General features: G+C 46.9%; 1 protein-coding gene across 5 annotated transcripts in view; it reads right to left on the bottom strand.

Moving 5' to 3' along the window:
* The window catches only part of Sh (Potassium voltage-gated channel protein Shaker), a 410,425-nt gene that overhangs the window by 10,650 nt on the left and 378,722 nt on the right, over positions 1–21,053 (bottom strand). For 2 of the 5 annotated variants that reach the window (XM_050185375.2, XM_050185373.3), the window contains exon 5: positions 13,614–13,690. The exons of 2 other annotated variants lie outside the window; for them this stretch is intronic. The gene's annotated coding sequence lies outside the window, so the exon portion shown is untranslated. Of the gene's footprint in view, positions 1–12,473; positions 13,691–21,053 lie in introns of those variants that run through there. One more of the 5 variants, XM_055074818.2, reaches the window with a different exon arrangement.

Raw genomic sequence — 21,053 nt, forward strand, 5'->3', positions numbered from 1 at the left:
CTTACGTATTTTGCTCCATGTACTCTAACTCTGTATTTACCCTGATTTTCGTGCGATGTCATCAGTATGTACAAGTGCAAGGTTTGATAACTACCATTGTTTGTTTCCAACTCCTTGGCGGTTCGCACGCCCTAGTCAGATGTGAATGCCATTATTTGCCAGCCTTTCCGTGGTCTTTCTCGTAAATGAACCAGAAGACTAAAGAGTTACTCTTAGTAATTAAGAAGTGCCGTCGGTGAAAAAAAAATAAGAAAAGTACAAAAGTAGGGAGAGTAAAAAAAAGGGAGAACGCTCATACGTTGCAGGCATGCAGAAACGTACACAAGCATGTCCTTGCTACGAGACCAAGTGGAAGAGAAAGGGAACAAGAGCTGTCTGAAAAAGAAACAACGAAAGAATAAGCTGCAGTGCTCTGACCTGGAAGTATCGCGTGGGCGTTTCCTTATTTATTGCTCGTTTGCCCAATTCCGGGAACGAGCTGACAAGCGGGCAGTGGCGCCGTCGTTTCGGGTGACGGCCGCTCCAATTGCTCGAACGGAGGAGGGCGCCGAAAGCGAGCGAGCTACACCGCGGGCCGACCAGATTCCAATCAATCTCCGGCATCATTAACGCTGGCCGGACGAGCGGCGAAATGAAGCGCGACGCGCTCTGAGACGACGAGCATGCGAGGACGCAGGCAGAAATTGAGACGGGCTAACTTTTTTTGCCAGTGAAAGAAGTAAGGAACGAGAGCAAGAAAGAAGAAAAGCAGGTAGTTAGGAACATCAGCCTCGGTGCATGCAAGTGTCACAGGCAATAGAGGTTATGCGGGCCTACGCAACGAGGAATCCCTGCAGGCTAGTGTCAAGGACTCGTCATAACAATAAGAATTATTATTATCAGAAGAGTCTTCTGCGTAAGAAAAGCCTGCTTCCAGCGATGATCACCACTTTATTACGATGTTACCGTTTTATAACAGCTTCTTTCACAGTGCAGAGAAGTGGGCGAATATAAAATATTTCGAATACAAATCAAATATGAACAGTAAGTATCGAATGTCGAATCAAATATGTACCCCGGCCATGTGCTAATTGGGGCCATGTTGTCCTTGCAAACTTCTTAATCTAATCCACCCACCTAACTTTCTGCCGCCCCCTGCTACGCTTCCCTTCTCTAGGAATCCAGTCCATAACCCTTAATGACCATCGCTTATCTACCCTCCTCATTACATGTCCTGCCCATGCCCATTTCTTTTTCTTGATTTCAACTAAGATGTCATTAACTCGCGTTTGTTTCCTAACCCAATCTGTCATTCTCTGATCTCTTAACGTTACACCCGTCATTCTTCTTTCCATAGCTCGTTGCGTCGTCCTCAATTTAAGTAGGACCCTTTCCGTAAGCTTCCAGGTTTCTGCCCCGTAGGTGAGTACTGGTAAGACAGAGCTGTTATACACTTTTATTTTGAGGCATAATGGCAACCTACTGTTCATGATCTGACAATGCCTGCCAAACGCACCCCAGCCAATTCTTATTCCGCTGATTGAATACGACTAGTTATTGCGTAATATTCAATTCCTATTCCAAACTTCAAATATTCGCCCACCCCTACGATAGAGCGCACCCATTCATTACGCTCGCCGCACCTGGCGTTGTGACGCAGTTAGCGAAAAGCAGCTATGTCGAGGTGACACAGTCAGTTTCGCGTGTACGGAATCTTCCTGGGACATGCTTCTGACGATTTTTATGTCCCCCCCCCCCCCCCCCCCCACATACACTTTTTTTCGGTACTCACGCTTGTCGAGAAGGCGAAGAGCGATTTTCAAGAGCGATAACACGGGAGTATGTTACTTGCGCCTCCAGAACGCGCAATAGATAACGCCGAAGAGCTCACAAACTAGGAGCTTGTAACTCGAAAATTACGTTTGCTGAACGATTGAAAACAGGCTTTTCACGCACGCATTTGCCATGAATGCGAGTAGAAAGCATTCTGCGAGCGTCTTGCTGGGGGCCTTTGTTGCCTATACGTAACGTACCATCACGTTGGCTAAGGCTAAGTTGTGTCGAAAACGGGCAGTCGTCTATGTATTTATACTTTTAGAAAGCGAGAAATAACCTTCCGGAATTGAGGAATGCTTGGACATGAGACGTTTTCGTTCTATTTTATGAACGGTATTGTCAGGCATGAGTCTGGTGTTTCAACTTCAAATATTCGCCCATCCCTACAATAGAGTCGTTCCATTTGGCTGCTGGTGCCGCCAGATACAAAACTGTTACCCAGTGTATGATAATGTCCCTGTAATAAACCAGCTGGTTGTACGTTCTGTTCATAGCAAATAGTGACCAAGTCCGCTTCTTAAAACCGGAGCATGCCTTAATCATCGCCATGCTTGTTTCCCAATATATCTCCTCGGTCTATATTTCCAAAGGTTACCCCTTCATTCTGGCTTTTGGCAACGCCCGCCTTCTATGCTCCTATATTCGGAACCACTCCTCCTCCTCGTTCCTTGAATCCAAGCGTCGACTATTATTGCACCGCTAAATTGCTCTGCGCAAGAACATTGCCTCATGGCAGGCACAGCACTCTAAGAAGCTGTAATTTCATCTCTCTGTAAAGCGTGCTCTGCCTGCACGGCAGCGGTGTAGTAGCATAAGGCAACTTAAGAAGAGATGCTCCTCGGAGATCAGAAAGCTAAGTGAACAAATTTTAAGAACAATATGGAGTTCAATTTGATAATTACGGCATGCTGTCGAGCTCCTCAAACTCTTATCTGGCCATTTTTTGTGCTCCGTGGTAGTGGTAAAACTACGGTCTCTTGTGCAAAGTTCGGGCTGCATAGAAGGCCTAGCAATGTGTTATAAAATATTTTATATTTCTCCCTGTAGACAAACAATTGCAAATGGGTTAACAATTTTGTTTCTTAGTGCTTTAATACTTCACACAAAATGCTTAAATTCGACTATTCTACTCAAGAACACTGGCGATTGACTTCAGTAAATGCAATATTGCTGCAATTAGAATCATACTAAGATACTTGCAAGTTACGCATACTTCTGCATGCGCATGCGCAATTACGCTGGAAATCACTCATGATAAGCACAATATATTTTTGCGCAGAAGCAGTGAAACCAGCGTAAAATTTATAAACAGATAAACGAAGTGTAAAGTTTCTAAACATGCTCGTTAATATAGCATATCGTCAATTAGCATAAAATTTCGCAAGAACGCAGCCCAATTTTTCCGGACGTTTAAACCTTCAAAATTTTCTTTCTGTGTAGATGGTACCCCCCGAACCCTTGCGAGCTTCCTCCTCTAGCCAGGCTTTTTGTACTACACTGAAATGGAGATTTAGCTTCACCTATTTGTGATACAGACGTTATTTTAATTATTTTTTGGCATCTTTGGTTGCTCGAGCTCATGAACTCCCGAGTCAGAAGGCTGCTCAACTCTTGTAGAACTTTTTCAAAGCCTTTGTGGTGTGGGAGGCGGAGCGAAGAGGTAGCCGCCGTAGCCACGGTTTATTTAGGCCGGCAAGCCATGATGCAGCGGAATCTCGGCTGCGGACAACACCGCGGCCCCCCAGGTCGAACGCGCTAGCGTGTTCTGCTCTCGCGCTACCTGCACGTGAGCCCAACCTCTTCTTCGCCTTCTGTAGAGGCGATAGTCGCGCCACTACAGGGCCCCTCTCCTGGTGCGAACCGCGATTGAAATAAAGTCCAATGATAAAGTCCAGGAAAGTGTGCAGATGGCGACGTCGTTGGTACTGTCGGGTTGACGCAGTGTGAAAGAGATGTACCAGGCAGCAGCGGCAGCACAGTTGTGAGCGAGGCGCAGCCACAGTGATGCCGTAGTACGAACTCTCAACCTGCCGCAGGTTCTGGTAGATACCTGGGCCTAGTAGAAGTCGGAGCTCCGAAAAAAGACTGCCTGGCAGCTCGGACTTGCATGGAGATAGTGCAAGTGTTGGTCACTCACGATGTAGACGTAGAAGTGATGCTCGAGCTGAAGAAACCAAATGGCAGAGATGCTCCTGCAAAACTTCTGCAGGCCATGCATCCGCGCAAGGTTTGAGCACAGAGCATGAGAACACATGCCTGCAGCTGCTTGCGGTGGAATTTCAAATGCCGGTAGCATCAGGGTTGCGGTTGTCGCTGAATGCATCGCGAAGTTTGTGCTTGCGGCGTCACCGTGCCTACCAGAGTCAAATTCGCACCTAGTGAATCCGGTGAGAGAGCCTCTGTATCAGTGATGAGTGGGGTGCCCCCTAACGGAAACCGGACAGCTTGCGGGAACGTGTAGACCAGACCACGGAATTTCTGTGGCAGCATATACTTTCAACGCAAGGTCGCCCCCCAAGCAATGTCGCCACTTAAACACACGGGATGGAGTGCCGCTTAGTCGGCAAGTTCTTAGTTGTGGCCGGCACTCTGTCCTGTCTTTTCTTGTATTTTTCCCATGTTTCTATGTGCTGTAACACTGATACGAAGAGCGCATGAATCGAATCTCCTTTTGGGAAACAGCAACGAAATCTTGTTATTAAAAGACTTAGCCGCATGATGTGGTTTGACCGATTAAAGTGAAATAGCTCGTCGCTTGTCGTGCTCTCATAAGCAGAAAGCACAGTTATCGCCTGAGCACTGATGAAACTCTTAGACTGAGCTACAGCCGACTCAGATAGAGCTAGTACGCGCCTGCTGTTACCACAGAAAAACGCACAATCTGGGCAAAACTTGTAGTTGTGAGCCTCATTAGTCGAGCATGAACTTCCTACAGCTACCAGCTTCTAGTTGGAGAAACGCCATGATTGTTATGTAAGTAAACCTCTCTTTCTCTCGCTCTATCTCTGCACTTCAAGCTATAATGCTGAAGAGTAGTGTAACAATTATAATATAATAAAAACAATTTTTTTAAAAACAAGACAAATAAAATACATGCAACCACGCAACCACCCAGACCTTCTCGCACATCGTGTTGTTTGCACAACCAATGGAGTTTCACATTCCTTTTTGGCCACGCTCTCGCCTTCAAAGCTTCTGCTTAGTCGCACGCCTCTGAACTGTGGAACCACCTTCCTCATGACGTAGTTTGCATTCGCGACAATGAGAAGTTTAGATATAAATAAACATCTATTGATGAATGGCCGACTACTCTGTTCGTCGGTATTCTTTTTTTTTTCGTTTTTTGGTTCATTAGATATTGCAATAACCTTGCGCCATGTTTCTCTCTCTCTCTTTCGTTCCGCCTAACTTGTTTTTGTGAATGCCTTGTTACTTTTTTTTTGTTTTTGGTGCGTTAAGTAATGTTAAAATAGTGTCCATCTTCCGTTTGTAACCAAATTCTATCCCCATGGACCCTTAATGCCCAACCAAGGTATGTGAGGTATGTAATAAATAAGAAAGTGCGAATTTTCAATCCGCCTGTCTCCTTGAGAGCGTGATAGGAGCGTCTTTCTGGCGATTAAGCTTTGGCTGGTATAAATGAATACGAATCAATTCACCGCCTCAGCTGGCGACCGCTATGTTTAATTGAATTTCACTGGCTGGAAGAAATGATCGGACAACATTTCAGAAAGTTGCAACGACAGCTGAAAAACTTCGTTGCTGTCCGTTAATTAAGCACAACCAAGGCTAAGCATTCTGGTATGACGCACCCCGTTTAAATCATTGCTGTGTTTGGAATATCGACAATGAGCGGGTTGACGGAGTCCCAGTCAAAGTATCCGTTGTTGGCGCCCACATGGTGGCAGTGAAGATAGCACGGACGCCCTTACACTGCAGTACAGTAATGATAGTCCTGACGAAAGTAACACACACAAAAAAGTCAAATGCAGGAGCAAGTAAAAATTCACAACGGTTAAAACACCTAGCCTTTTCGCCACCGAAGATAATTCGTAGCCTATGCTATTTAAAATGAAGCACTCTTATGGGAAGAGTTAATTTTCGCGTTGACTTCTCACTCAAGCTTTTGCAGTATTATATTGTTACAAAGGGTCAGTGCAAGTAAAACAAGCGGGAAGCGAGAGTGGAGAAAGAGGAGGACGACGTTGCTCGTACGATTTCGGCGGTTATTTGTGCCTTGGGCATCATTAAGGCAGCCCTTTAAACCTCTCCGGAGACTGTAACAGATTGGTGGAAGGTGCGGGGTAAGACGAAGACGAACCCAACGACGGAAGCTCTACTCCCTCGACTTCGCCGCAGCCGCTGCCTTGCCGGACTTCCGCTTTCGCTGATCGAACTGGTGTCCCAAGTCCAGAGCACTGATGCGGTGGGGGCAACTCCTACGGGTTCCTTGCCATACTATAGCGTGCCGCCAAACTTCGGCGGGATCTCAGGAGAAGACGTCGATGAGTGACTCAAGAACTACAAGCGGGTGTGCAGAAGCAACGGCTAGGACTCAGCAGCGCAGCTCAGTCATGTTGTCTTTTTGCTAACACCGCTCTCATGTGGTATTAAAACCACGAGGACATGTTCACAACTTGGGATCGTTTTGTTGAGGAAGTGCAGAAGTGCTTCGGCGATTCTAACGCGAAGAAAAAGCGAGCGGAGCAGACATTGGCTCTGAGGGCAGAGCTTCCAGGGGAGACATATACTACATATATAGAAGAAATATTGAAGTTCTGCAAGATGGTGAATCCCAGGATGCCTAACGAGGAGAAGGTTGGACACGTTCTTAAGGGGATAGCCGAAGATGTGTATAATTTCCTGATTGGCAAAGGGAACCTGAACTACGTGTCCGAAGCAATGCAGCACTGTCGCATATTGGAAACACTGAAGATGCGACGAATAGCTCCGAAATTTGACCGTCTGTCGAACCTGCTACCAATGGCCAGTGTCGATACGATGCCGCCTAGTGACCTTTCGTCGACCATACGACAGATTGTAAGAGAAGAATTGCTTCGATGCCAGCAAATCTCTCACTGCCCCTGTGGCTTTCAGGACGTCTATGCAACAGAAACAGAACGCAAGCGAACGCCGTCCGCTCCGGCCCCATGGCAGCCATCAATTAATGCAATAGATGTCGTCGATGAATACCAAGGAACACAGCCATCTGGGTATTCATATCGACCACCCTCCTATTACGAACGCCGTTTTCGCTCGTCGCGTTTCTCTCAACGAACGTCGGCTGGCTACTGTCCCCATGAAGAGCGATACTACCATTCAATTCCTTATGAGAGGCCTGGTTACTCCGAGGTGCCGCAGGTGTCTTGAGCCGTTCCGGTGTGCTACAGCTGTGGCGTCCCAAGTCACATCTCGCGCTTTTGCAACTATACCACCCTTCATACCAGCGAGCCCTTGCACATGTCTTCCCAGCCTTTCGACCGCCCGTCCTCTACGCCTTGGCCACCACGCACACCTCCCGCTTTACGCTCCCCTTCGCCAGCCTCTGATCGAATCTTAACGCCGCCACGAGCTTCCCGTGTTCAACGATCCCCATCGCCGCGGCTACGCACGCAGTCACCGCCGCCGGAAAACTAGGTGCGACCAACGTGGGTGAGGCCGCAAGATATCACGCACTATCGACAGATATACCCCCGTCAGTGTTTATGCTCAAGAACAAAGTTCATGTACTTGTTGATGACATACCCACCATGGCACTTATGGATCCAGGCGCGACAATATCTGTGATGAGTGTTAATTTTAAGAGGCTTCTTGGACTGAAAGTGATGTTTTCTTTAAGCCGTGGTGCGACATTCCGTGGTGTGAGCGGTGATGGTGTTGTCTTGTGGGAGTCTGTACTGCGGACGTGTCTTTAGGTGGCAAAGTGTTTCCCACAGAATTCACGGTTGTTACACGATCCACACATGACGTTATTTTGGGAATCGATATTTTGCGGGAGTGTTGGGCAACTGTTGACGGTAGAAGTGGGCACCTTTCCGTCCGCGGTAGTTTCCCAGCTGCGATCTTGGAGAATTCATCACTTGATGAATGCATCTTTGTCGTCGCCGAGGACACGATCGTTCCTGTATTTTCTGCTGTGTGCGTTCCAGTAACCGCTTTTGGTAACGACCTTGCCATGTTCGATGCCACGCTGGAACCAATTTAATTGGCTTGTGTGAAAAAAAAACATTTTAGTTCCGCATTGAGTGGTGCCTGTAGTCGAAGGACGCGCAAGTGTGTGGACCATTAACAGTTCAGTGGAGCCCGCAGTGTTGCCTCGTGGCCCGAAACTCGCTGTGTTCAAACCCGAGTCCTCTACGACGCCGGTTAAGCTCATTGCTGCTACAGGCGAGAATGAACATCTAGACTCTCAAGGTTCAGAAGACACAAAACTTCTACAAACGATCAGCAAGTCACTTAGTCAAAGCGAACGCCATACGCTCCCGTGCGTTCTCTCCACGCACTCGGAAGTGTTTGACTTTTCGAAAAGTAGCAAAATGCCTCTAATTCCAGCGTCTCGAATACGTCATCGGATCAACACCGCTTCGGTGCATCCCACACGGCAGAAACCTTTGAGTGGCACCGTCAGAGCGCAGCATCAACGAGCAAGTGTAAGAGATGCAAGGAAAGGGAGTAATTCAAGAAGAGGCAAGTCCCTGGGCCGCTGCCGTCATTCTTGTGAAGAAAAAAGGTGGTACGTGGAGATTCTGCGTTGATTACCGCTGACTGAATTCCGTTACCAAGAAAGACGTTTATCCGCTGCCCAGTATTGACGACGCCATCGACTGTCTGCATTCCGCTTCCTACTTCTCTTTCGTGGACCTGAGAGCAGGTTATTGGCAAATTCCAATGTACCCAGCTGACAAGGAAACGACGGCATTCGTTACGTCATGCCGTTCAGACTGTGCAATGCGCCGGCGACATTCCAAAGATTCATGGATACTGTTTTGCGCGGTTTGAAATGGCAGATTTGTATGTGCTATCTTCATGATGGCGTAATTTTTGGACGCACATTTAAGGAGCACAACACTCGTCTCGCTATTGTACTCGACTGTATGGAAATGGCTGGTCTTGAGCTGAATCCCAAAAAATGCCATTTTGGCGAGCGCCAAACTGTGGTGTTAAGACTCGTCTATAAAGATGGCATTAGACGCGACCCACAGAAGACGGCAGCCGTTGAATCATTCGAACAACCTAAATCTGTCAAACAGCTTCGTAGCTTCGTAGGGCTCTGCTCATATTTCCGGCGGTTCGTAATCGGTCTCGCGGATGTTGGTCACCCTTTGATGAATCTGTTCGTGTTCGTGTTCTGCGTAAGAACGTGTTCGTGTTCGTGTTGTGCGTAAGAAATCGAGATCTGCATAAGAACGTTCCGTTTCAGTGGACCCCTTAGTGTGAAGCCGCTTTTCGCCAGCTGAAGTTTTTAACTTCACAGCCTCCGGCACTTCGATCCTTGGTCACCAACAGAGACTCACGCAGACGTAAGTGGCGTCGGCATCGGTGCCGTCCTCGTTCAGAGCTCTAGGAATATCGAACATGTCGCGCACGCGAGCCGTTCTTTAAGCAAACCTGAACGGAACTGCGCTGTGACGGAACAAGAATGCCTAGCAGTAGTATTTGCGGTGCAGCGGTTTCGCTCGTGCATCTATGGTCGCCCGTTCACCATCGTCACAGATCACCATTCTCTGTGCTGGTTGGCCAATCTTCGTGACCCGTCCGGTCGCCTCGCGCGATGGGCCCTTCGTCTACAGCTATATGTGTTCACTATTTCGTACAAGAGTCGCCGTCGACTCGCTGACGCGGATCGCCTTTCTAGGATGCCACTACCTACGACGGATTGTGAAGCCGGCAACTTTGATTACCTTATCGCTTCCCTTTCGCCTGATTTTACCGATGCCTTGACATTCGCCGCAGAGCAGCGCAAAGATACAAGCTTGCATGCTCTTTTCTCTGCCACACAAGGGCCTATACTCGCAGGCCGATTTTGCGTCCGAGATGGTCTTTTTTACAGGAGGAACTTCTCAACGACGGGCGCCCGCTTTCTACTGGTGGTTCCGGAGTCTCTTTACACATCATTTCTGCGCGTTACGCACGACGACTCGACCTTAGGTCACTTAGGGACCGCGCGAACACTCAGTCGTACCAAAGATAGATTCTACTGGCCTGAAATGCGCAATACAATTTATTTATTTTATTTTATGTATATATACTGCAGCCTCAATGAGGCTATTGCAGGAGTGGGATGAACAACAAACATTCAACATTTATAAACAAGCTTGCGTTAATTGTTTCAGTGGTAGTGAACGGATGTTGCCTGGTAATGAGTTCCAGACTTCAATTGTTGATGGAAAGAAACAGTGTTTTAAGGAATCAGTGCAGGCAAAAAAGGATGAGATATTTAGAACAGTTTGCCGAGTGAAATCCTGAACGATCTGGTTCTGGCCACAGGACAATGAAATGTGGACCAACTCCCGCCCGATAGCTACTTCATGTCCGCTTACTTTCGTAGAAGACCAATGAACACCAGGAGCATTAAAATAGCCTATGCAGACAACGTTGGATCAAGAAGTATTATGACTATGCAAAAATTCACATAAGATTGTGTAAATGCTCAATATTAGAACCAGGCAGACGGTAAACGACCCCTGTAATCAAAGATATATTTTCGAGTTGAACTTTACACCACAAAGACTCAGTATCAGCTGGGGCAAGGACTACAGAAAAGTTAAGGTGAGATTGAAGAAAAAGAGCATCACCGCCTCCTCTCCCGAATTTTCTGTCACGCCGAACCACTTTGAAACCAGGGGGCGGGGGGGGTTACCTCATAATCATGCACACCATCATGCAACCAGGTCTCACTAACACCGATAATATGTGGCGAGTAACACGAGACCAAGGAAAGAAATTTAGAGAAATTGCTAACAAGGCTTCTTGTATTAAGATTTAAAACGGAAAGTTTATTGACAGTACCATGAAGCCAAGGGGATTTGGTCCTAGCAAGTGTTTCGGCGGGTTTAGTTGAGCCAGCAAATGATCTGACGAGAGTATTGGATGCGCTCTCCCAATCGTATCGTACCCTGTCAATAAATACATGATCACATCGAAGTTGGACAGATGAGCCACTATCCCTATGAGAGCAGGATGCTTCCCAGAGCTTCATACGAATATTGCGAACCTGTGGCGAGAAGTCTTCTGAAACACGAAAGCTAGTGTGTTTAAGTTTGTAGCAATTCCTCAGCACCAGCATCTTATCCTGAAAATCAAGAAGCTTCACAATAACGGGACATGATCGGCCTCTGAAGTTATTGCCGAGTCTATGGCACCTTTCGATACGCGGACATGCGATCTTAAGAGTGTCCTGCAACCAATTAGCAATGTTGGAAGAAAGTTCCTTATAATTCTCGTTAGGGTCCTTGTTGAGACCATGTATAATAATGTTGTTTCTACGCGACCTGTTTTATAAATTGTCGTTTCTGCAAGACAAAGTTGATATAGCGTTTTTTAATTGCTGGATTTGAGTGTGTAGGTTGTCATTAGAATCCTGCTCACCACTAGACGTTGGGGATGTCTCCGGAGAAGATACACGAGCTTCCAAAGTTTCAAACGTCGTGTTCACAGACGATTGAAACATTTTGATCTCCGCGATATCCAGAGCCAGTTTCTTTCGGCCATTAGGAGTTCGGAGAGCGTTTCCGCTACTTCGGGATGTTTATCAACATCTGTAAACCGGGTTTGGGAGTCAGGATCGCGCTGAGAACGAGCGTTGGGACAAAGGTTAACTTCAACATCGCCGCTCAATAAAAGCCTGCGGGCAGCATTTGCCAGAGCAAAATACGAAGAAATATAGAAGACAAACACGAATAAAAAAAATAAAAATTAATAAAAAAGAGAAGACTAACCAATTGACACCTATGTGGCCAGTTGTACACAGTGCCAGAGCCACAAGCGACCTACCTCAGCTCCAGTTGGTCACCTGTAGCCAGTAAAGCCCACCAGTTCCTCTTTTGAAGAAGTCGGCATAGACCTGATCAGACTGTTTCCGCGTCCTTCAAGAGGCAACCGGTGGATCATTGTGTGCGCTGACTACCTGACGCGGTATTGTAAGACAGCAGCTCTATCCTCCGCCACTGCGGCCCAGGTTTCCCAGTTTTTGCTGCATTCAATCATACTCCGACACGGGCCACCTCACGTGACAGTAAGCGACCGTGGTTTGTCAATTTATTGCCGACATTGTGGAAGAATTACTGCGTCCGTGTGCCTCCACGTTCCGACACTCAACAGCTTATCATCCACAAACCAATGGGTTCACTGAGCGCACAAACCGAACATTGATAAACATGCTATCAATGTACGTCGCTACGGACCACATGAACTGGGATGAAGTATTACCGTTCGTGACGTACGCTTGGAACTCTGCGAAACACGAAACGACCGGTTTCAGCCCTTTCTTCCTTCTTCACGCGCGCCCACCTCGTCATACGCTGGACACTATCTTTTGTCATCCATGACAATTTGTCTATGGCGAGGACTTTGTGTCGTGCAGAAGAGGCTCGTCGACTCGCTCGCTTAGGTACGTTGGCCGCGCAAGGCCACTCTAAAACCTATGTTCCTGGCGACCTCGTGTGGCTGTGGATTCCAATACGCAGACGTGGCTTGAGCAAAAAGCTGCTTGCCGACTACGCGGGGCCGTTCATTATCGTCGATCGTATAGGTGAACTACACGATTGTACGCCTCACTTCCAATGGCCGCTGCTCGCGCAAGGCTGGGGTGACGCATGCTGCCCGCCTGAAGCCGTTCATATGCTGGAAGCAGGAGTGACTCGCCCGGAGAGCTTCGTCTGGGAGAGGAGGAATGTTACAAAGGGTCAGTGCAAGTAAAATACGCAGGAAGCGAGAATGGAGAAAGAGGAGGACGACGTTGCTCCCACGATTTCGACGGTTCATTAAAGCAGCCCCTTAACCCTCTCCGGAGACCGTAACAATATTATTACTATTATTATTATTTTCTTTTTTTGCAGTATGCTAGCGAGGGCTCATGTTATGGCTCATTGTATTTTCCAAACTGGAAGGAGACATAATTTTTTCTCTGATGCATCGACTATGTCAGGTGATATATTTTATAAGCTTACTCGCTTTGTGACCCCGTGGCCACGGCAATTACACGCCGATGTTGAGGCCTCCATTTCCGAACTCGGCGCATCTGCATTGTGAAGGTGCGAGGAAGGCGCTTGTGTGCTTCGGTTTAGACGTACGCTAAGACATTCATGTGGTCATAAGCTAAACTGGGGCACTTTACTAGCGTGCAATGCATCATCTAGGGGGTTGACATGAAATTGGATCATAACAAACGAAAGAAAGAAGTAAATAGTGTTGGACACATTCAGCGTCGCGATACAACATCGAGTTTATAGCAGATCAAATCTATAGTTGCCAACTGTAAATCTGTCATTTAGATCCGTATAAAACGACAGAACAAAGCGTCTTAATAATAACCGCTCAAAACAAAAGTAACAGCCTTTTGGGCAGCAAAATTAGTGGTTTCGTAGTCTTTCCGGCATTGCTTTTCCTTAGGGATGTTTGAATAGCAATGTTTTCGAATAGAATTGGAAAAAAATATTCGGAAAACGCCAACTTCAAAAACTGAATCGAATACCACGCATTTCCTCAATCATAAATGAGGTAAAATATAAATGTTACATAGAGGCCGTTAAGCCAAAAAAAGATTACGAATGCTTATTTACGTTACTTTGATACTTAACTGCAGTTCCGGTCAACCGACGAGCTAATCCATCCATTTGCTCAGCAAACTGGTGATCCCACGCAGCAGTAGTGGTCGCTTTGCACCACAAACATGCAAGAAAGTAAAATAAAAAATAAAGAAAGGGAGAAGACTAACCACTTGAACACGGCTATCCCCATGTACACTACAATAAGAATTGTTACACTTTATGAAATCAAGAGTTTTACGAAATTTCGTCTGGTCGTGAAGTAACGCCATAATAGGAAGAAATACAGAACGCCGACCAAAATCGGGTTGTCTAAAAATTCTTGAACGTTTCGGCTTCCACACGGAAGCCGAAATCTGAACCCCATTTTGGTCGGCGTTCTGTTTTTATTCCTATTATGCTGTTATACCTTATATTGGAATGAAGACGAATCTTTGAGAAGCACCGATAGCGAATTATCGAATCGAATACGATACAGATAACAAACATTATACTACTTATATTCCGAATTTCGAATAATCGTACAAACCTGGTTTTGTCGCATTAACATCAAAAGATGTCTTACGCCACATGTAGTCTGACTGAAAGTTTCAATATGAATATTTCAACACATTTCTTCATACAAAAAGAAAATTGAAGTAAGAAAGCGTTTTCGAATAACAGCTTCAGTTCAAATAATGTGCGTTTCACGCAATTTGAATCCCGACTGCGTTTGCTTAGCTCGCAGTGGCAAGCGACTCACAGTTTGCCAAGTTATCAGAAAGTCCTGGTAACTATCAGATGAGCTGCTCCTGAAGACAAAAGAGTGTTTAACGCGTAGACGACTAAAGTTAACAAATGCGATCTAGAGGTCAACATTTTACATTTATAACATTTATGAAGTTGTAGTTGCTTGATGTACTTGGCTCCTAGTACACTGTGTCTTAGGACGACGAAGACGAAGAGAAAATTGCATCCATGTACATGGCAAATAATCATGGCACGCGCGAAAGGAATCAGGGGAACCGAACAGTTTGAGCAAACATGTTGTTACCTGAAAGCACAGCTGGGAAACTATTTACAGGGTTTATTTACAAGGGTAGCAAGCGCTGGCCAACAAGGAAGCTAGCCAACATCAAGCAAGGCACCTCGTCGTCGGCAGGTCAGCAGTGGCCGCTCGTGGGTACGTCCCACTAAATCCAAGGGTCGACATCATCGTCTTCGGGAAGCACGTAGCAATACAAAGACAATAGAAATCGAAGCTAAGTAAACTAGAGGGAGAATTATATATATATATATATATATATATATATATATATATATATATATATATATATATATATATATATATATATATATATATATATATATATATATATAACAGGAGTTAATAAAAGCAAGCGAACAAAAGCAAGCTTGTAGGAGGGAGAGTGGAGACGCGTTTCGCGTCGGGTAAGGATCACACAAGTTTCCGGGAAGCGCGCCGAGCTCTATTCACGACCGGAAACCGAAAAGGGTCCGTTGCGCGTCGTGGGTTGGACAATTTGGAGGACGGTAGCGTTGAAAATGTTCTGCCTGTGCGAACACTCTGTCACTAATGAGTCTGCTTCTCTAATATATATTTAGCAGATAAAATCGTTTACGGCGATTCGCTTCCACCTCTTCACATGAATTGGTGTGAGGTACGAACCACTTTGCGGATACAGACTCGCGTTCTTATCGCGCGCATTTCGTTCCTTCGAACTGTGTGTGACGTCACCTCCAATGAAAGCAATTGAAGCAAAGATGACGAAATGGTGTTCTTTGACGCGACGCGTCAATATTACGAGGGTGAATATTATTACGAGGGTGAATCATAAAGCATTAACTCCTGTTTTTTTGTTTTTTTTTTGCCGAATTACGGCTGTAATGGCGAAGTAAACGTATCCATTCCCAGCGGTGGACCTTTCTTTGTCCGGCCCGGCCTCATCTGCCAGCACCCCCGCGGCCCGGCGCTGCTATCAGTTGTTGAAGATAGCGGTTGGGCTCCACACGTCCTCGGCGTACGAGCAACGAAGTGTTCGTAGCCCGACCCCGACAAGTTCCGGTCATTTAACTGGGAGAGTCTGGACCACCCAGCATACAGTCCGGACCTTGCCCATAGAGATTTCACGTTTTCGGTCCGTTGAAGAAGTTCCTGGCCAACTTCAAAAACTGAATCGAATACCACATATTTCCTCAATCATCAGGCCGGCCTGAGGTTGACTCCTCTCGTACGTGCAACGATGAAGCCAGGACAGTAATCCGACGATGGTTCCCCAGTCAGCCGGACGAATTCTACCACAGGGGCATCTCAAACTAGTGCTGCGATGGGACAAATGTCTGAACAGGCGTGGGGACTATGTGGAAAAAATAATGCAAAGTGAATACAGTGGTTTATTATATTTGTAATTACCTGTGTCAAACCTTATTTTGGCTAATAAAATACAGGCGCAACGACTTTCTTATTTATTCGCGCACAACGTGGGGCTGGGATACAGCTCGTTGCTGCATTGTCTCCGTATTGTCGGGAGACGGAGAAGCGAGGCATGGTTGCGCGGTGGTTGTGTGGATGAATGTTTCCTCTCTCGCTCAGCACATATGCCGAACACGAAAGCAACGCGATCGGCAGAACGATGACACGGGGGTGCGAACAAGGGAAGACGCGAAGACACACGACGCAGGCGCAGTTACCGCTATACGCGTAATCGGATACGGGCCACCGTAGCCCTCTCTGCAGCAACAAAAATGAAGAAAGGGGCCACGCTGCTTGTGGTAACCGCGAGAAATGGCTCTCAGCGACGACTTCTCATGTGACCACCACAGGCCGCAATCGCACTCATGGGTGGCGCATTGCATAAACTGCAGGATTGCTCGCTGCATAGGCAGATGGTTCTTCTGTGCGTTTACTGAAATACTCTTAACTTGTGCTCCTTCCATATTCCAGTCGTCTTCAGTACGACCACAATGTTCATATTTCGCGCGCAATAAACGAAAATGCTGCCTTAAAAATCCCTTTGTGCCATCTGCTGAAAATATGGAATGAGGAATGAAAGAAAGAAGAAAGAATATCTTAAAGAACTAATAAAGAAGAAAGGTTCAAGTCTGTCATTATACTGTTGTAAGCAATGCATTTCAGACAACGCTGAACTTAAGGATGAAGCAGAGAAACTTACCTCGCAACCAATCAATAAATCAATTAAAGACACGTCACGCTAACATACATTTGTACGAAATCGTGCTCTAGTTGCTAGGAGCGCCATTGTGTTAGCAGGAAACGCATTTGCACCTCGTTTCTGAGTCCTTTTTAGAGCGCAGCTCTTGGGCGCCCATTCCGGAGGCGAGCGTCGGCTTCCTACCTCATAGCGGAGCGAACGAGCACTGCGAAAGATGGAAGCGAACGCGGAGCGCAGCTGGGGGTGAGAAAAGTGGCGAGAGCGAAGACAACGCGATGAGGAAAGCGGAGGAAGAGGGTATGGCAAAAGCGTGAGAAGAAAAGCGTAGTGCCGCGCAAGACTGGCTCTGTGGCGGCGATTGCTACGAGATGGCGCCAGAGTAGCGCGCGTCGTCTGTACGGAACAAGAACAACAAAACGCTGCATGAGCGGAGGTCTGTCTGCGGCGGCTGCTTTGAATCGCGCCCACGCCTCACCCACGTGCTGCCTCTTGCGATCTCCCGATTAGCGAGGCAGTCGCACCACACTTCGCCCCATTTGCAACGTACCGCACGAGACAGATTGTCCGCACCAGTCAATATATCGCGAAACGAAATCATATATACAACTGCGCTCAAATTTCGCATTATAGAATATCGTATAGTAAAGCAATGGGTTTTAGGGAGTATAGTAAGCAATGGACATTAGGGAGTATCGTAATCGCCGGCGCATCTTTTGTTATACCTTTGTTTAGAACATTTTAACGATCTTTCGAAGACAGTGCTTCTATAAATAAACACTGCATGTTTGCGAGAAGCACTGAAAATGTTACAATGGGAAAGATTACGGATAAGTATACACAGGGAATATTTCAGCAACTGAAGAGGACGTTGTCACACTGAGAAACGCTAGAAATGAATTGCATCAGGCTGTTGAGAGCCTAGACCAGCAAGAAACTGAAGTGGAGTTCGAAGATTAATACCTACAGAACAAAGGTATTGTTCAATAACCCGGAAAGGGAGCAGAAGAGAGAAATAAACTCACTAACAATGCCGGAAAGGCCGGCCTGAGGTTCACTCCTCTCGCACGTTACCCTAGGCCGACATGAAGGGAAGGGAAAGACGGCTATCCGTCTTGTTGCCAGAGGGCATGAATAGACTGGGAGAAGAGGAGCTTGTAATTGATTATCACTGTCTGCCATCACTGAACGGTTCAGAGGGGACCAACATCACGAGAAGGATATCTACCGAATAACTAAAACAGTTTGAAGTAAATTTTGCAGACACCTTCGGGTCATGAAAGGTGACTCACCAAACTAGCAAAAAAAACAAAAAAACTAAGCGTCCTGATCGCCACCTGAGGTTTGGCCCGCGGTAGCACGGCACACTCTCCCAGCAGTCTACAATTACATTTGTCATGCGTCAGCCTAAGCCATCCTATGCATGCCTGTACTAATCCATGGGCAGGGAAATAAGGAATATCAGAAAAAAAAGAAGAAGAAATGCGAACTAAGGACAGCGGAAGGAGTGCCGGAGTGAGAAAATTACAGGCGTTAGGTTTGAGATAGCAAAAATGCTCCATTGGGGCCAAAAGCGGGTGAACGACGTTGTCATCGAGATTCAAAGAAAAGAATGGAGTTTGGAGGCAGGTGACGTGCTATGATTTAGAAGTGCCAAATAATGGATGCCAAAGGCGCAGCCGTAACTCTTTTCAATCATTTTCTTTCAGTTCGCTTAGAACTGTTTGCTCAATTTTTAGGAGAATGTCTGCATAACGATGAACAAATTCCGGAGGGAGGGGGGGGGGGAGGGCGTGACACCCATTCTTCCTTCCTTCTCTACGTCGCCTGCCCTCTTGGGCAGTGGAGATAAACGGAGTCTTGAAAGGATGGCGATTATTCGCAGTGACGTGATTGGGGAATTCGCGCAATTAGCATGAGTTTACGCGACGCAGGACAGTGGTGAATTATGAGAGACACCTTCGGTCTTCAGCGAACCTGGGTTTATTATTATTATTGGCAGCAGGCAGCAGCCGGAGATTGTAGCCGCGTGCGGCGTGTAGGGAGCCCGCTCCATTGATGGAAGCACGCTGCCGCACTCTCACTGCCGTCATTGAATTAAAAGCGGCCGCCGGGCCATTGGCGTGCCACGCAGCCATAGCCGGCCTCCTCGCCCAGTAGCCGACGCCGTGTTCTCGCAGCACCTTCTCTCGCCCCTTCCTCCTCTCCCGCTCGTGACCCCGTTCTCGCTTCCGTCTCCATTCTCTCGTGCCTCGCACACTGGCGCTGACGCACGGCTCGGGCTGCCGAGCGTGTGCTCTTCGTAGCAGCCGCATTTGCTCTGGCCAACGACGTCAGCACTCGCGAATCGTTTCCCCCCCCCCTTTTTTTTTGTCCGGCTATTTCTTTTTAGTTATTGCACGCAGCATTACATCTCCGAGAAACGAGGACCGGGTAAAGTTCAGCTAGTATGGGCATAGAAAGGGGACTAATTTTCTCACATTCGCTGTTTCTTCTTCCAAATTTATAGCGCTCATGCGCTTATTCCGGTGAAGCGCTGGGAAGGAAATAATAACAAATTGAAAATTTACATTGTCAAACTGCTAAGGATAGAGAGAGATGAAAGAAAGAGAAGGAAACAAACCTACGATTAATAAAGAAAAACCACGAATAGAGCTGCTGTATCAGGAATGATATACCTCAATCTCGAATATGTGGGTAAAATACTGGTGCACATATTTCCAGGCTGTGCATAAATTCAAGCAATCTTGCGTCTGTGTGTTTGGATCGGAGGGAGGGTCTGAAACGCACGGTACCTGGCACAAACCGGCATCGTATTTGAAATAATTTTACGCCAAACGACATTTCAGTTTGAAGGAGGGAGAAGTAAAAAAACAGAGGGACGGACAGTTTCAGGTAACCACGCTCGGTATCCTGCAAATGCGAGATGCATCCGGGTGATCGCGGTATCCCCCGTCGGCGTGCTTCCGTGAACGGCAGCGACGAAAGACCACGACGACTGGAGGGGGAGGAAACAGCGCTGCTATGACGTCACATTGACGTCATCGCATCGACCCGCGTCGTCCCAGTGGCCTAGGGCATCGGCCCCCGTGCGGACGGTCTCTCTGTGAATGCTTTGCCTCTGCGTGCTCTGGCTCTGACCTCGCGGTACTTTAACACCCTCTTTCTTTCTTCCGTATTTCTGTCTCCATTCTGTAGGAAAGCACAACTGCGGCGCGGGAGTCTTGGTTAGCGCCCGGGCGAACGACAACAGCACTGAGCGCAGAGCGCGGGACCCATTTCGATATGCATCGGCGCACCTCGGAGCGAAATCGAATGATGTCTTTTTTGTTGCCGTCTTCTTCTCGAGCCAACGTTCAGCTCGTGTGGTGGCCAGATGCGATGAGGGTACAAGTGCACGATAGAAAAAAACAGAGAGCACTCTCTAAAGGAGCCTCGGCGAAAACCGGCGAAACGTTGCAAGCAGTGCTTCCATCTCCCTGCACCATTTGCATGAAAGCGGCCAACTTCCGTAATTGGACGCTTCGCCGTAAGGCGATACGTGCAACGAGACAGTGGTGAGTGTTGCCTGGGCGTCCCTAGTTTGGGAGGCGATGCACCGGGCGGCAATATGCAGGCCACCGCCGCGTCAAGCAAAGCCAAAAATATGCTGCAGAGAGGAAAATCACGATTGCGTGAGTAAAAACGCGCACTTGGGAATTTATATGCAAATGCGAGAAGTGATTGCACTTTGGTCGTAGGCTTCCTTTTTTTTTCTGCATGTTTTCAGTAACGAGAACTATAGAAGATTGCGTAATCCTTTCAAATTAAACTCTAAGGCGTCACATGGCAAAACTACAAATTGATTATCCGGCACGCCGTAGCTGGGAAAATCGGCCGTGGATTAGTCGTGCGCCACTTTATCGCAGTTCACGGGTTTCTTTCAGTATTGAAAAAAAAAAAAAAAAACTTATGTAATACGTATTTTGCAATACAAAGCTGGATCTCCAATTTTTTCAGCACGGTCTACAGTTTTCTTTTGACACTCTTGCTCTCAACATGATATTTGAGCAGTTCGTTAATTAATACAACTAATTGTGTAGTTAGGCAAAACAAAAATAAATAGTCTGGCCTTGCTCCAAGCGACAACAAAGAACATTACCGTGATTCTGTTCAGTCACGTGGCAATTGCATATTTTGAAAATTTCGCACAAGTAACGTTGGACACTTACTATACCAAACTGTACAGCGCCAAGCACCACGAAATCTAGAGACACAGTTCCTAACAAATTCACGAACGTTCACAGCGAAACGCGGGATGAAT

This window comes from Dermacentor andersoni, chromosome 4 (assembly GCF_023375885.2).
Source record: "Dermacentor andersoni chromosome 4, qqDerAnde1_hic_scaffold, whole genome shotgun sequence".
NCBI lineage: Eukaryota > Metazoa > Arthropoda > Arachnida > Ixodida > Ixodidae > Dermacentor > Dermacentor andersoni.